This window comes from Vidua chalybeata, chromosome 2 (assembly GCF_026979565.1).
Source record: "Vidua chalybeata isolate OUT-0048 chromosome 2, bVidCha1 merged haplotype, whole genome shotgun sequence".
In the NCBI taxonomy this organism is placed as follows: domain Eukaryota; kingdom Metazoa; phylum Chordata; class Aves; order Passeriformes; family Viduidae; genus Vidua; species Vidua chalybeata.
This window is the reverse complement of record NC_071531.1, coordinates 111537754-111551366: the sequence shown is the minus strand read 5'-3', so window position 1 is coordinate 111551366 and position 13613 is coordinate 111537754. Positions and strand designations below refer to the sequence as shown.

The 13613-nt window shown below is 46.6% G+C and overlaps 1 long non-coding RNA gene across 1 annotated transcript; it reads left to right on the top strand.

Moving 5' to 3' along the window:
- Positions 1-750: 750 nt before the first annotated feature.
- LOC128784817 (uncharacterized) lies at positions 751-3651 on the top strand. The gene is made up of 3 exons (XR_008429630.1): positions 751-819; positions 1621-2012; positions 3567-3651. It is a non-coding gene; the product is annotated as an uncharacterized LOC128784817 (long non-coding RNA).
- The last annotated feature ends 9962 nt before the right edge of the window (positions 3652-13613 follow it).

Sequence of the window (13613 nt, the reverse complement as noted above, 5' to 3'; positions counted from 1 at the left end):
ATCCTGCAGTCACTGGGACTGGAAGTACAGTTTTTACCTCCTGATGGTTACCAGCAGCCTGTTTGAACAGAGATGATGACTCCCAGTGGTGTTCTTGATGGGCAATGTCTCCATCTTTTAAAATCATCCTTACATACAGGTGATTAGTTCCCTTATTGGCATTTTCACCTGCAGAAATGAGAACTGAATGGGCTGAATGATCATTTTGCACAGTAATTTATGCATGTAGTCCAATATAGCTCATCCTGAGGATCTATTCCTCTGTTATAATTGGGACAAATTCCATCTCTAGAAGCTCTTCTTCCAAGAGAGGATGAAATATCTAAGCCATCACCTGTCTAACACCATTCAGCTGGTATTTATTTCTGACATGTTCGTGTCAGTAGAAGGCTTTCCAAGCTCACAGAGATATTGGAAGGTTTCATTTATACAATACTGTGAGATTGCCTGATCAAAGGCACACAAGTGGAAATCATTACTGTTATTTTCAGACACGTCTTTAATCACAGCCTCTCCCTATTCATCGCAATCATTGCGATTGTAAATCAGAAGTGAGTTCCCTCACCACCTGGCCACTTGGTGCTCTTTTAATTTCTGGCTGTTGCCTGTACAGTGAAATTTCTCCTGCATCCCCCTCCACCTCTCTGCGACACAAACTTGTGCACTAAAATTTGCTATGATAGCTCCACTTTATGTGGATTTGTTTCTGCAAAGAGAGGTGATATTGAACTTTCTGAATCTCTCCCACTAGGAAATGCGGATAATGCTTGGAGCTGTCAATGCAGGGACCATTCACCAGTGCCTGGAAACCTTGCTGAAGTGAGTGCATCATATTCCTATCAACAGAAAGTAGGAAATGAGTTACGGTGATTTAAACATGGGAATGTGACCTTCTTACTACAAAAATAATTAAGCATGTTAACACCCTGTTTTCTTGATGATGTATATACTTTTTGTCTGATCATGCACTGAGCCCCAGTGCTGTGGTATCTTCTGGCCAGGAGAACTGAACTTTCTCCTTTCTGTTATTTCTATGGGATTTGTGCACCTGATATTGTGCTAGAGCTGGTCTGTAGTCTCTCCCAAAACCAATGGGCCCCTCACTTCAAGAAAGGCACTGAAGTGTTGGCATGAGCCCAGAGAAAATCAGTGGAGCTGGGGGAGGGTCTGGAGCACAAGTCTGAAGAGCACCTGAGAGATCTGGAGGTGTTCAGCCTGGAGAGGAAGAGGCTCAGGAGAGACATTTTCACTCTCTACTACCTGAAAGAGGTTGTAGCCAGGTGGGGGTTGGCCTCTTTTTCCCAGGCTGCAAGTGACAGGACAAGAGGACATGGCCTTAAGCTGTACCAGAGGAGGTTCAGGAAGAATTTATTAATGGCAAGAGTGGTTAACCACTGGAATGGGCTGCCTGGGAAGATGGGAAGGTTACCATCCCTAGAAGTGTACAAGAAATGACTGGATGTGGCACTTGGTGCTATGGTGTAGTTGAGTTTAGGTGCTATAGGTGGTGATTGGTCAAAGATGGACTTTATGATCTTGGAGGTCTTTTCCAATGTTAATGGCTCTATCTTTCAATGCACAGCTACTTCTTTTTTTCTCTTTTTTTTCTGTCATCTGTAGAGACTTTGGGAAGTGTGGCAGGTGACGGTGGAGAACCTGCAGAAAGGCCTATGTGAAAGTGCCCATTAGAATAATCTGACAGCTGTGCTGGAGATCCACTAGGGCCAAAGAAGACCATCTACTGCACTCCTGAGGTTTTTTTCAGAAGCTGGATCTTTTATTTCCAAAAAGTTACAAGCACACAGAGTGGGGTATCTTTGCCCAGCAGCTCAGGCCAATCCAGCTTGACAATGACAGTGGAAATCTGTTTTGGTTTTGAGCCCGGCTTTGATTTGGGGCACTGGAAACCATGAAAGTGCCAAAAAAACATTGGTGTTGCTGTTGACTGCCTCGGATGACAGCAAATCTCATACATCCTGACCAGGGAAGTGCCTCCCTTCCATCAGCTGCAGGTACTGACTGTTTCCATGTGTTTGTCTCATTTGCCTGAAGTCCTCTGTGCCTCTTTTATAAAGGCTAAGGTGTTTCCCAGCTCCCATAAGCAGAGATCAGTGTCTCAGGAGGACGAGAATGGGAGGTGGAACATTCCCATCTGAAATCACAAATTCTAGTCTGGGCCTAGGTCATCTGAAAGTTGTCATCACTTAGAATTTCAGCCTACTTGTATTTGCCCTGCATGATTAAATATTCATGCTGGGATATTGTGCCATGCACGATGAGAATGTTCAATGTAACCTCACTGGAAAAGCTATTCTGCAGATGTAGTCAATGTCCTGCTGCTTTCTGAAATGAATTCTACATTTGTCCATTCTCTAGCTTCTCTCTGATGAATGTCAGACTAGTCCCAAAAGTCCACATGATCATCCCATTCCGAGAGACTGATTTTTTTACAGGCAAACACAAACACCCTCCTTTTCTCGCCTGATAAGACAAAGGGGGTAACATGCTAAATATCCTTCTCATTCCCAGAGGTGGGTGATCCATCTGAGAATGAAGAGACTGCTGGGGAGCAAACCCTTTGGTCAGGATCACAGCAGAACAGCTTCTAGTGCAACTAGCTGATGGCTAATTTGCTTGGGGCTGGCAGCCTGGTGCTTTCAACTGCCTGAACTTCGCTTAAAAAAATTATAGTGATTAAGTAAACACAGCTATAATGGAAATCTTTACTCTGCATATTACAAACCAAAATGGCCATGAAGGGAGCAATTATGAAATCTCAGGACTGTGGTGAGGGGAGGAATCGTTTGAGCTGTGCTGTTGTTTGTTTTTGTTCATCATTTATTTCCCCTGGGAAACTTGGCTCTGAAGCAGTCTCTGCTGCATTGAGAGATTCCTTACATTTTTGTAAACCCAATTTCCCATCCAGTCTTAAGCAAGATGGGAGGAAATATAAGGGTTTTACATGAAATCACAAGACATGATGAGCTACCTTGGGGAAGAATTCCTAGATCCAGCTTCCAATTCCTATCCTAAACTCCCAGCACAAGTTGCACACCAATTGCCCTCTCTCTTTTTCTGTTAGTCATCACAGTGACGTGACTGATTTTACAAAGACTTAAGGGAGTGGTGAAGATAATGCAGGAGTGGCAGTGTTAAAGCTGTACTAGTGGGAATTGCAGTGATGGTTCAGATGTGGTGGTCTCCTGCCCTTTCTGGGGATCTATGATTGGTCCTACTGGGTCTTTGTACTTGCCTGATTCAGGAAAATTATAGTGTAAAGCTGCACCAGGCTTTCAGCTTCAGCTGAGTTTTGCTGATATTTGTTCAAGACCAGAGAGAAATTAGCTGGTGGACTAGTCAGCTGTTAGTAGAAAATTGACTGAGAAATAGAGAACACAGCAGAGAAATAGCTGGCAAATGATGGGATGAGTGGTAATTCCTAGGTAGCAAAAAGATTGATGCAATCCAAAAGCCCAACATACTTCCCAAATGTGTATAATAATAGAAGTTAAAGAGCTGCTTCAAGGGCAGAAACCAACTTGGAGACCTTTTCCTTGACTCAACAGGCTTAAACAAAGAAAGAGGGTCTAGCATTTCCATTTGAGCCCTACTTAAAGCTGCAGATCTATCAGCACAGGCGCTCGGTGTGGTGTACAAATATGACAGCTAAGCAGAGCCACAGGCTACCACTGCTAATGGTCCAAGACCTCCATATGAGGGCAAACATTCCCAGGTAAGGACTGAGTGTGCTTCAGGAATGGAGAGCAACCCGCCCAGGCTTGAGAGAAGAGACCAGAAATGTCTGGCAATTCCCATCACGTGGCTGTGTGTTAGCTAAGGAAGAAAACTGCCCAGGTAACCATCCAGACTTTCCCCAGGCATCCTGGCGAGCACATCCCAGAGAGGTGGTGTGTGAAATAAGAGAACAAACTTTCTCCTTCCCAGGCAAAACACACTCACTTCAGGTACAAGGCTTCAGAGCTGTGCTAGCTGGTTGCCAAGGCAGTGTGGAGCAGCAGCAAAGTGGGTGGTGTCTAGGGAATAAGGGACTGAGTTTGGTGGGAGAGGGACTGAGGGATAAAAGAAAGGACTTGATTTTTAGGGATGGGAGTAAATACAGCAGGATTTTGACAGCAGGCTACGGCTCTTGCCTCAGCAAACCAAGCAAAGAAAGGTAATCACAGCACACACACACACAGTAAAGGACTTGTTGCTATTACTCCTATTCCAGTGCAATAATAAAACACATACCTGCAGGTTGGTCTGAAACATCTTCCCCTGCTCACCCTCACTTCTTATGGAAGCCAATTAAGTCCTTCCTGAAGAGATGCTACATGAAACAGAGGCTTTCTGAGATTGGTAATGTCTGTCACCGCAGCAATAATCATAATGAATCACACTTGGGCTCCTGTTGAGCTCATATTTTCAAAGAGATGCTGGTTCTCGATCCATTCATTAATATTCATTAGCACAAAGTCACGTTTCATTTCCCACTTATGTGCCCAACCTGCAGCATCCTTGTGTGTCCTGTGCTAAAGAACCAGATGCCATTTACGGCTGGCACAAAATAATTAGCTAATAGTTGAAGAATACGTATCTCAAGTTATTTAAATATTTATGCCAGACTTTTTACATTTTGGCTCCCAGCCCTCATCTGGGGGTTGCAATGCAATTTAGGGAGAATATGAGAAAGTTTTCACAGTTGTCTGCAGAAAGCTTTAATTATACATTCTCCATATGGATGCAAATGTTTGATGTTATACAGATGTTGGCACCAAGCTGACCACCAGGTACCAGAGTAGAAATAGCAAACTTCAGCAAGCAGATCAAAATCTAACTCCCTTGTTGGGACCAGATGCTGCATAATGCAACAGTCACTCTTTCACCTTCTGATCCACCCTCTTTTGCTCAGAGACCTCTTCTGCCAAACACTTCCAGCCAAGCCCTGCTCCTGGGGACCTCTGCAGGAGGCTGGGACCACAGAGATGTTATCGGTGAGAGCAAGGACATCCAGAACTCAGAGGAGATGATATTCCTGGTGTTTTGAGAAATTGAGGAGCATATCCCCCCTTCTGACTCACAGTGTCATGCAGGGATGTTTGTGTGTGTGATTCCTGGTGTGCCTCCCATTGAGGGAGCAGAGAAGGAGGCTGGCAGACAGGGATGACACAGGGCTGTTAGCTGGGTTTCTCCTTGAGGATATGCACAGAACATCTACTCTGTTTACTACTTTATATGTGAATGACGTTGATATATGAGGAACCACTGAAGGCTGATTTTTGCTTAACTCGCCTACCTCTCCTGTGTTCTGACCTTCCACTCTTAGCAGTGCAGGGATTATTTGCTTTTGTATAGTCAGAAGCTCAGAAGCCCCAAATTATCTGTAATGTCTTGAGCACATAATTATATTGAGCTTATCGCTGTGATTCCTCGGCACTTTCACCTTACTGTGCCCTCAGTGAGGCACAGCCCCTGAACCAGCTCTGGTGGAGATCCAGTTCTGCTGAAGTTTTCATTTTTTGGAGCAGGTTTGGGCAGGGAAATGGTGGGAGGTGGGAAGGGGAAATGTTGGTTAATGCATATGTTAGATATGATACCAGGAGAAAAAGCGCTTGTGATCGGTTCTCACATGAGTATCATGCCCTCTGATCAGGTAAGATGAGATGGCTGTTGTGTGAGGTGCATCTGGGTCCTGTGAAGGAGCAGTGCCCCACACCTTTCCTGTTTCACCTGCAGCCCTGGTGCTCCTGCCTCTGAGATTGCCCATTTTCACAAGTAAGCAGAAATGGGCTTACTCACTAGGTGGATGAAAGGACTTCTAAGGAATATGTGGGTGCTCCAGTAGGTAGTGTTGCACTTCACTGAACAGAGCCCTTCCCTTTGAATCAGTTTCTGCTTTGGCGAGTCAGCCTTTACAGGCAGCTCTTTTTTTTTTTTTTTTTTTTTTTTCCTTTGGGCTAACTTATGAAAACCGTGAAGGATTTCTCAAGGTTCCAGTTAAACTGCAGTTTTTGCCATTCCAATCCGCTGTTCCATCTCTGCAGGCAAAAACAACTGCATTTTCCCTGCCACTCCTTCTGTGCTGTGAAATAGCTGTCAAGCTCTACCCCAGAGTTAGCTGCATTGTTGCGGGGGAAGAAATGGTTTTTTTCTGTCCATGCACGAAAGTGAATAGATAAATCTCTTTAGATGAAGAGGCAGTTATTTTGTCTTAAAGAGTGGGAAGTGAATAGAGGAAACAGTGAGAAGACTACAGCACGCTACAGCTCAAGAATCAGTTCAAGATATTTATTCCTTGCAGAGGCAAAGGAGAGCAATCCCACAATTTCTCTTCTCCTAGGTCAGGAACACAGGAGTGACACCACAGTAACTCACTTCTTCCCTCTTGAGGGATGGCTGTAAAGACAGTGGTTTTAACTTATTGTATTTAATAAGGAGCTGAGAGACAATAAAGCAACAAAATGAAACTTCTGCCCACCACGTAGCAAGAAAGGGAAAGAGGTTAGACAAAAGTCAAAATGCCAAGTCTGAAAAGTGGAAAGCAGGGATGTACTGGTTACAAATCACTTACTCCACAGAGCTGGCCCTGAACACGATGGATGCACTCTCTTTTTGGTTGCCTACAGCTAACATCACTCCCATCAACGTTTTCTGCCATGCCAGAAGATCTGTGCCCTTTGCATTGCAATGCAGAAGTGTAGGCACTAGGAAGAAGGAAAGCAAAGTAGTCTTGGCTGAGGGGTGAGACAGCCCTGCAGGGTTTAGTTCTGAAGGACTGGTTTGTGTACTTTAATATGTCCATCACTAATTTGTAGTGCCGTGCTGGAAAGGATGCTTGTGCTGCAGCACTCACCAGGGCACCAAAGCAATGCACAGGAGAGGCTCCTCAGGCCAGCCTTGAGAGCTGTTCTCTGGATAAGGAGGTAGTCAGACACACCTGGGAATGCTGTAAGGCAGCTGCTTCTTTTTTCATTGCTCTATAAACTTCTGTAAAGGTGCAATATAGGCATTAGCCGCACTGCCCACGGCATGAGAGACCATGTTCTCAGTTGCAGGGAGGCTGACTGGAGGTTTGTGTGTGTTTCTGCTATCCACAATCTGCACTCGAGGGCAGAATAGCTGATCTGCACCCCCAGGATGTTAAACAAGAGCTAGGAGGAGGATTTCAGTTGGAAATATTCCCCTTGCCCTGGGTTTCCACAGGTATGTGCTTTCTCTCCTCTTCTGGAGAGCGCCTCCTCTGCTCTTGGTTTGAGTTGGAAAGAAGAAAGCATGGGGGGCCAAAACCAGGGAGTTGACCAAACAGTTCTGTAGGAGAAGTTCCTAAGTAAAGGAAAAATCCTCTCTCAGTGTGGTGAGAATAACACTCGGTGCTCTAGTTACTGGGGGCACGGGTGAAGGAGCTAGTGAGGATGCCAGAAAAAGAGTGCAGCAGGCGTCATTGCATGGTGGTGATCTACTTTTAAGTGATACCAGAAAAACCTATTAAATATATAACCTCAGCGCCCAGAAAAATGTGTTAAGAGGTTTATTCGTGTAGGAAAAGCTTCATCTTATAAATATAGATAAGGGCTTCTTTTTTTTTCCCCTTCTTCTTTTGGATTTCCTATACAGAAAACGTATTTGGACTGTAATTTCCCTTCTGGGAAGCTCTACCTAGTTATGCTGCTTTCTGTCTGGCAGGACTGTGAGGTCCATGCTGCAAATGGGAGAGCTCAGTGTGATGAGTTCTTCCTAACATGTATCCCACTACATCCCATTCCAAGCCCCACCCTACAGAGCTGTATGAATGTGCTGCCCTGCAAGAGGGCTGGTAGTTTCACCAAGCAGATTTAGGACTGCTGTGTGCTGAGGGTGATGGATACCTGCTGTTCTTTTCAGGATGTATCTGCTGCAAGGCTGCTCCTGACTCCCCTGAAAGAGAGGGAAAGATCCATAAAATTTGAAGACACAGATCCCACTCTTAGTTTCTCCTTCTCTCTCTCAGCATAGGCCCTGCAGAGCACATATTCAGGTGGAAATACTGTTGTGAAGATTAAGTAAACCTACTGTCCTTCAGGTTCCCACTTCCTTCCTCAACAGTTCTCTTTCCTCTTTGAGAGGAAACAGGACCTCTCTGAGGTGCCCAGCCTCATCTACCAGCAAAAGTCCAACCACTATCTTTACGCTGAACACAAGTCATCCTGTGTCTCACCTTTAAATCCATGTTCTCCAGTCCAAATTATAATTTAATTCTGTTTCTTTATGGAGGGCTCCCAAAAGCTCAAGCTCAGCAATGCTAATGCTCTTGTTCACAATCCCCACTGCTGGTGGGGGATTGTGGTCTCTCACGTGGCTTGCACTCAGGGCTACCAGGCAACAGGTCCTTCCAGGCTGCCCTGCTGTCTTCCCCATCCCCACAATCTTGTGCTGTCTTGCTGATATGCAGTCTTGTCTCATCCAGACACCTGACATCTCATAATACCCCATACCCTTTCCTCTATCTCTATAGGAGAGTTTTGAAGAAACCCCTCAAAATTATGCTGGTCATCACGAGGGTCATCCTCCTCATGCTTGGTTTTTTGGCTTCCTCTCACTTGCCTTGACTTCCCACGCCTACACAGCTCCTCAGATGTTCCTGGGTTTCCCTGTTCCAAGTGACCTGGGAGGCAGGGAGGCCTGTGCCAGCCTTCCCTTTGCAGTTGCTCAGACAAGCATGGTTGGGCTGTACCTGTACGACCGCTCTTGCCAGGGAGGAGCCTTCTGAGGACACCCACAATCATCTGCTGTCATCCCTTTTCACATCGCCTCTAAGTTCCTGAAATGTGTGTCTACAAACAAGTAAACTAAATATCTGCCAGTGTAGACACTCTTGGGGCTTAATCACAGTGACTAACATTGCCTTATGGCTCCTTCATGCTCCTCTATCCACAACCATCTGCTGTTGCTTTGCTTACCAATCCATAACTCTGAATCAGGGCATTTCCTCTTCCCTTTTCCACCCCACCCCAATCTGCCTCTTTCTCCTAGGGGCTATGACAGTTTCCAAAATCACCCCATTATCACAGGCAGGGCAACTCACGTCCTGTTGGTACAAGGAAGCTTCCTTTTATGAACGTTAAGGGCCATCCCTCCATGGGAGTTGTGAAACAACAAGATGACGCCATGCTTGCATTACAGTGCCATTGTATTTGGCATTATATTGGCTGAGGTGAAAGTGGAGCTAGCTTATAACCAGATTGCAAAACTCTTGCCTTGCTCCTTCTCAGGCACTGTCACTGGTCTGTGACACACTTCCAAAAATCCCATTTCTGGTGGAGTGCTTTGGATATTTTTTTCTGGTTAGTTCTTTTGGGGGTTGGAGGGGGTTTGTGTGTGGTCTATTTTTTGTTGTGTTTTTTAAATTTTTGTCTTGGGAGTATGAAGATATCAAATCTGTTCTTTCATGGCTTTGTCCAGACTTCTGAGGTGAGGCCTGTGTCTGCATCCATGCATCCCAGATCAAGTGCTAGTACAGGTGCTGGCAGCTCTTCCCCTTCTGGCAGGGGTGCTTGCCAGAAAATTCATGAGACACTGCAGAGAGCATTACTTTTTCCTACTGGGGTGGAAACCAAGGCAAAGAGGGGTGCAGTATCCAGCTGGTTATCCTAAAGCAAGCCAGGAGGAAAGGTAAGGTTAGAGTACAGGGCTCGGGCTGACCTCTTCCCACATGCTGGGGCTCTTCCCACTGCTGCCATTTCTGCTGTGCCCCCTGGGATGGGGGCTGGTGCTGGGGGACAGGCAGCAGATGACCCTCTTTCCTCAGCTCCAACTGCCCAGTGTGGCATCAGCTCTGCCTGGCACGTGTGTCTGCAGAGGAATTCAAACAGTACTTGAAAGAAAACAAAGCAGAGCAAACGACTCTTCTTGAAAAGCAGCTGGTGAACTCCACTGGCTGGAGCCAGAAGCCCTTTTAGGGCAAGTGGCAGCTCCCCTTCTCCCTTAGGGAAGAAGGATCTGCTACAACAGAGGCTCCTCTGTAATGGGAGGTTAGCAAAGGAGTCTGGTGTACGTTTAACTGGAGTAACGATTCCGATTTTCGGTTTACAGCAGCCCTGCTGTAAATCACATTTCCATGTGGGTGGGATGATCCGGGCAGCTCCAGCACTGCTAAAGAAAACCTGTCCATGCTGGCTGGCCAGGGCGATTTGGCCGATAGCAAGCCAAAGTCGGCATCCCTTGGGTGTTTGTGAAGGGGCCGTGACTGGGTCCTGCCTCAGGGGAACCCATGACCTCAGTTCTCTCCTGCTGTGTCCCCTGATCTGTCTTTCCCATCAAGGTAAAGTGGGAGTAAGATAATATCCCTAGGATTTGGTAACCATCTGTGTCGGGGCCAGCTTTAGTCACAGCAGTTGCTTTCAGGCAGGAAATTGCTGAGGACAGCAAATCATCCTGACAATAACCATCCTGCAAACCTGTTGCCTCTTCCCCAGCTTTGCCCTGCGCCTGCTTCATCTCCATCTCTGCAGCTGATGCAGGAGGCAGAGTGCTGAGAGGGCAGCAGCAGGGGGCTTCCCTGGACTCCCTCCTCCCCCACCAGGGCCTCCGTGAAGAAGTGACAGGGTGCAGAGAGGGGGATCACCCCAAAGAAGCTTCCAGGCTCAGGAAGTTATTTTCTCCTCATTCTTGAGAAGCAAGTATCACATGACCTGTGTGATGGAAGAGCTCTTCCACAGCATGGAGAAGTGAAGAGTCGGCACAAAACCGTGTTGGCAGTTGACATTTCACGAGCACATTGCCATCAGGCTCAGCTGAGAGAGCTGAGGAAACCCTGGAGCAGGATGGCCCCTTCGCCTCCCCCAGCACGGTGCCTCTGAGGGTGCAAGATACTGTCATGTGGGCAAGACACAAAGCTGTGAACCAAGGTCACCCCTGCTCCACACTGAAACTGGTGCCTTGTCCCCAGCGTGGCTTCTTGTCTGCACAGAATTTGAGGAGGTGACACTGACGTGTAGGGGGTGAAAGGTATTCCTGGTCCTCTGGAGAGGACTTTTGACTACATTTTGTTGTGGAAGCGTAAGTGTGCTTTTCCATCCACAGCCTGCCCTCCTCTAACTTTGTAAGGGTGACACAGGGATGCGTGGACAAGCTCCCACCATAGCTGACTGCAAGGAGAAGGGGCAGTGCTTACCCTGCCAGTGCACTAATTTAAACTACCTGGCTGCAGCACTAGTGCACAAAACCTGTTGCCTCCTTTGGGAGACTCTGGGAGCTGAGAAGTTGGAGAAGATGAGCCATTTGCAGTGTAGTAGAGAAGCCATTCATTGCCTGCCTGCACTGCAAGATATCTGGCTGCCTCTGCTGTGTGCTTTCAGTCCAGGTTGGAAGGGAAATAGCAAAGCCTGCTGTGTTGGGGAATGGCAGCTTCTTGGAGTGGGAGATGAAATGCTAAGGGAGGAAAAGAAGAAGGTGGTGGAGGGAAAAGCAGGGGACCAAGTCTCATAATGTAACATTCAGGAACCTCGGTAGAAAGTGAGACTCCTGGGCTTTCATTCCTGCTGTCATGAGTATTTCAAGGTTTCTATAATGATTCTTGAATGTAAAATGCAAAACAGTCGTGGGAGTAAGGGCATGGTGTCCTGGACTTCTCCCTCTTAGATGAATCCCAGACCATTTCTTTATTACATAAAGGTGACCAACACCCACAGCAACATGCAAGCACAATTGCTATCTTCCAGTATCAGCTGCTACCTTGCTGTCAGGCCAATATTGAGAGAGGTATGAATTGGCTGCAGTCACAGAAATGAAGGTGTGGAGTCTGAAACCTAATGATAACATATTTCTTCCAGAGTAACAATGAAATTGCTTATCATAGCTAACTGGATGATAGAAATGTTTTAAGATAAATGACAGCAGCTGAGAGACTGCTTTTTTCTTTTTTTTTTTTTTTTTTTTGTACAGTTGCCCAGAACTGTTTAGAAAGAATTCAGACACACCCAAAGAGTCTCACATTGTTAGATTGGGCCAAGAAATTTAGATTTTCTTTCCTAAAAATGATTCTATGGAAAAATGGAAAGTGTAACCAGAAGCTGAAAGTCTTGTGAGATTAAAGTCTGAAAGTGTACTTGGCAAAGGTGATTTCTTCTTTCAATGTTTACTGCTGAAACACTCGTTTTTTTGCGGATTGCCAGTGAAGAAATTGACAATGGAAACGTCCATTTGCCCCTTTTTCTGCATCCCTTTTCTTCCCAGGGTGGAAAGAAAACAAAGATAAACCCTGCTCCATCAGTGATCGTGAGGTTTGGAGTCAACCTTTTACTCACACGCCTTATTCTGGCACTCACTCTAAGCATGGGGAGTTCTGAATTAACTGGCAAAACAGCACAAAACTGGGACCTGAGCTTGATTTCGGTAGGTAGGATTAGCAAACAGAAAAGCAGTGTGTACTCCAGGCAGACCCTACAGAAGCTTGGAAGGTCCCAGCAGCAGCTGCAGGTCTGGCTGGCCATGGAGCAGAGCTTCCAGCAGCTTGCCAAGGAGTACCTGGGGCCTTGCCTCTGTCATCTGTGCCTAATGAGCCCAGCCTTCTTGGCCCTGAAGGGCTCTGCCCCTGCAATTTGTGCGTGCCCATGTCAGGACCAAGACATTTGAGCACTGCAGCACAGAAGAACAGCCTTATGGGCTGCTTTCTGCCTGTCCTCAGAGATGAAGGATGCAACAGCTGAACGCTGCAGAACACAGCATCTGAGAGTTAAATCAGGAACAAGCGAAGCTTTGCCTTATTGTAGCTTTTTGCTCTCACAGAGGGCTCCCAAGCTGCACTAATGCTCTAGCTGTGTCTGGAGGGGACGTGTGGGAGGACTCCTGCAGCTGTCCAAGCAGGGGTTTGAAACCAGAGCTGACCATCAGCCCAGGTGGGCAGCACCAGCCCCCTCCCCTGCACTGCCTTGGCTCAGCCTGGGAGGGATCCAGCAGCCAGCAGGAGTGTTGGACAACTGCAGGTATGTAGTCAGGTAGCCACCTTGCCTCTGGCCTTCTTCATCTTCAGGAAACATCTTTCACTCTGCACATACTCCAAAGCTTGGAGCCGCTGCGTGTTTCTCGGAGAGATGTTTCCCTGATGTTATTTCCCAAGGTGGTAGTATAATGTTTTTCCTCGCAGATAGATCATAACCTCAGGCTGAGTGCAACATCAGACGTGGGTACATTTATGAAAAAAATTGGCATACTCTTCTGTCAAGCAACAGTTAAAAGAAAATCTGCAAAGGGATTAGCTGCCATACACTCTGGGGCTTGCTGACAGATGTCCTGAAAATCTGGAAATGTGTCGATCTATCTTTACACAGGGTTTTTGGTTTTTTTCTCATTCTCTCTCCTTCTCCCTCTCCTCATCCATCTTCCCAGGGCACACAAATGGGAATTCCTCCCAATCCACGGGGCTTCCTGGGAACTGCCTTGATGCCATCCACGGATTGGCATATGGGTCCTAGGGTGCAATCTGGGCTGAGTTAAACCCAAAACCTCAATCTCGTTAGATGCCAGCTTCCCTGCAATGGCAGCAGTGCTGCTTTGTGCCAGGGCAGTTAGGGTTTTCTTTCTGTTCCAACTGCAACCTCTCAGCTCATTTTAAAGGAGCTTAAATGTTGGCCATTAAA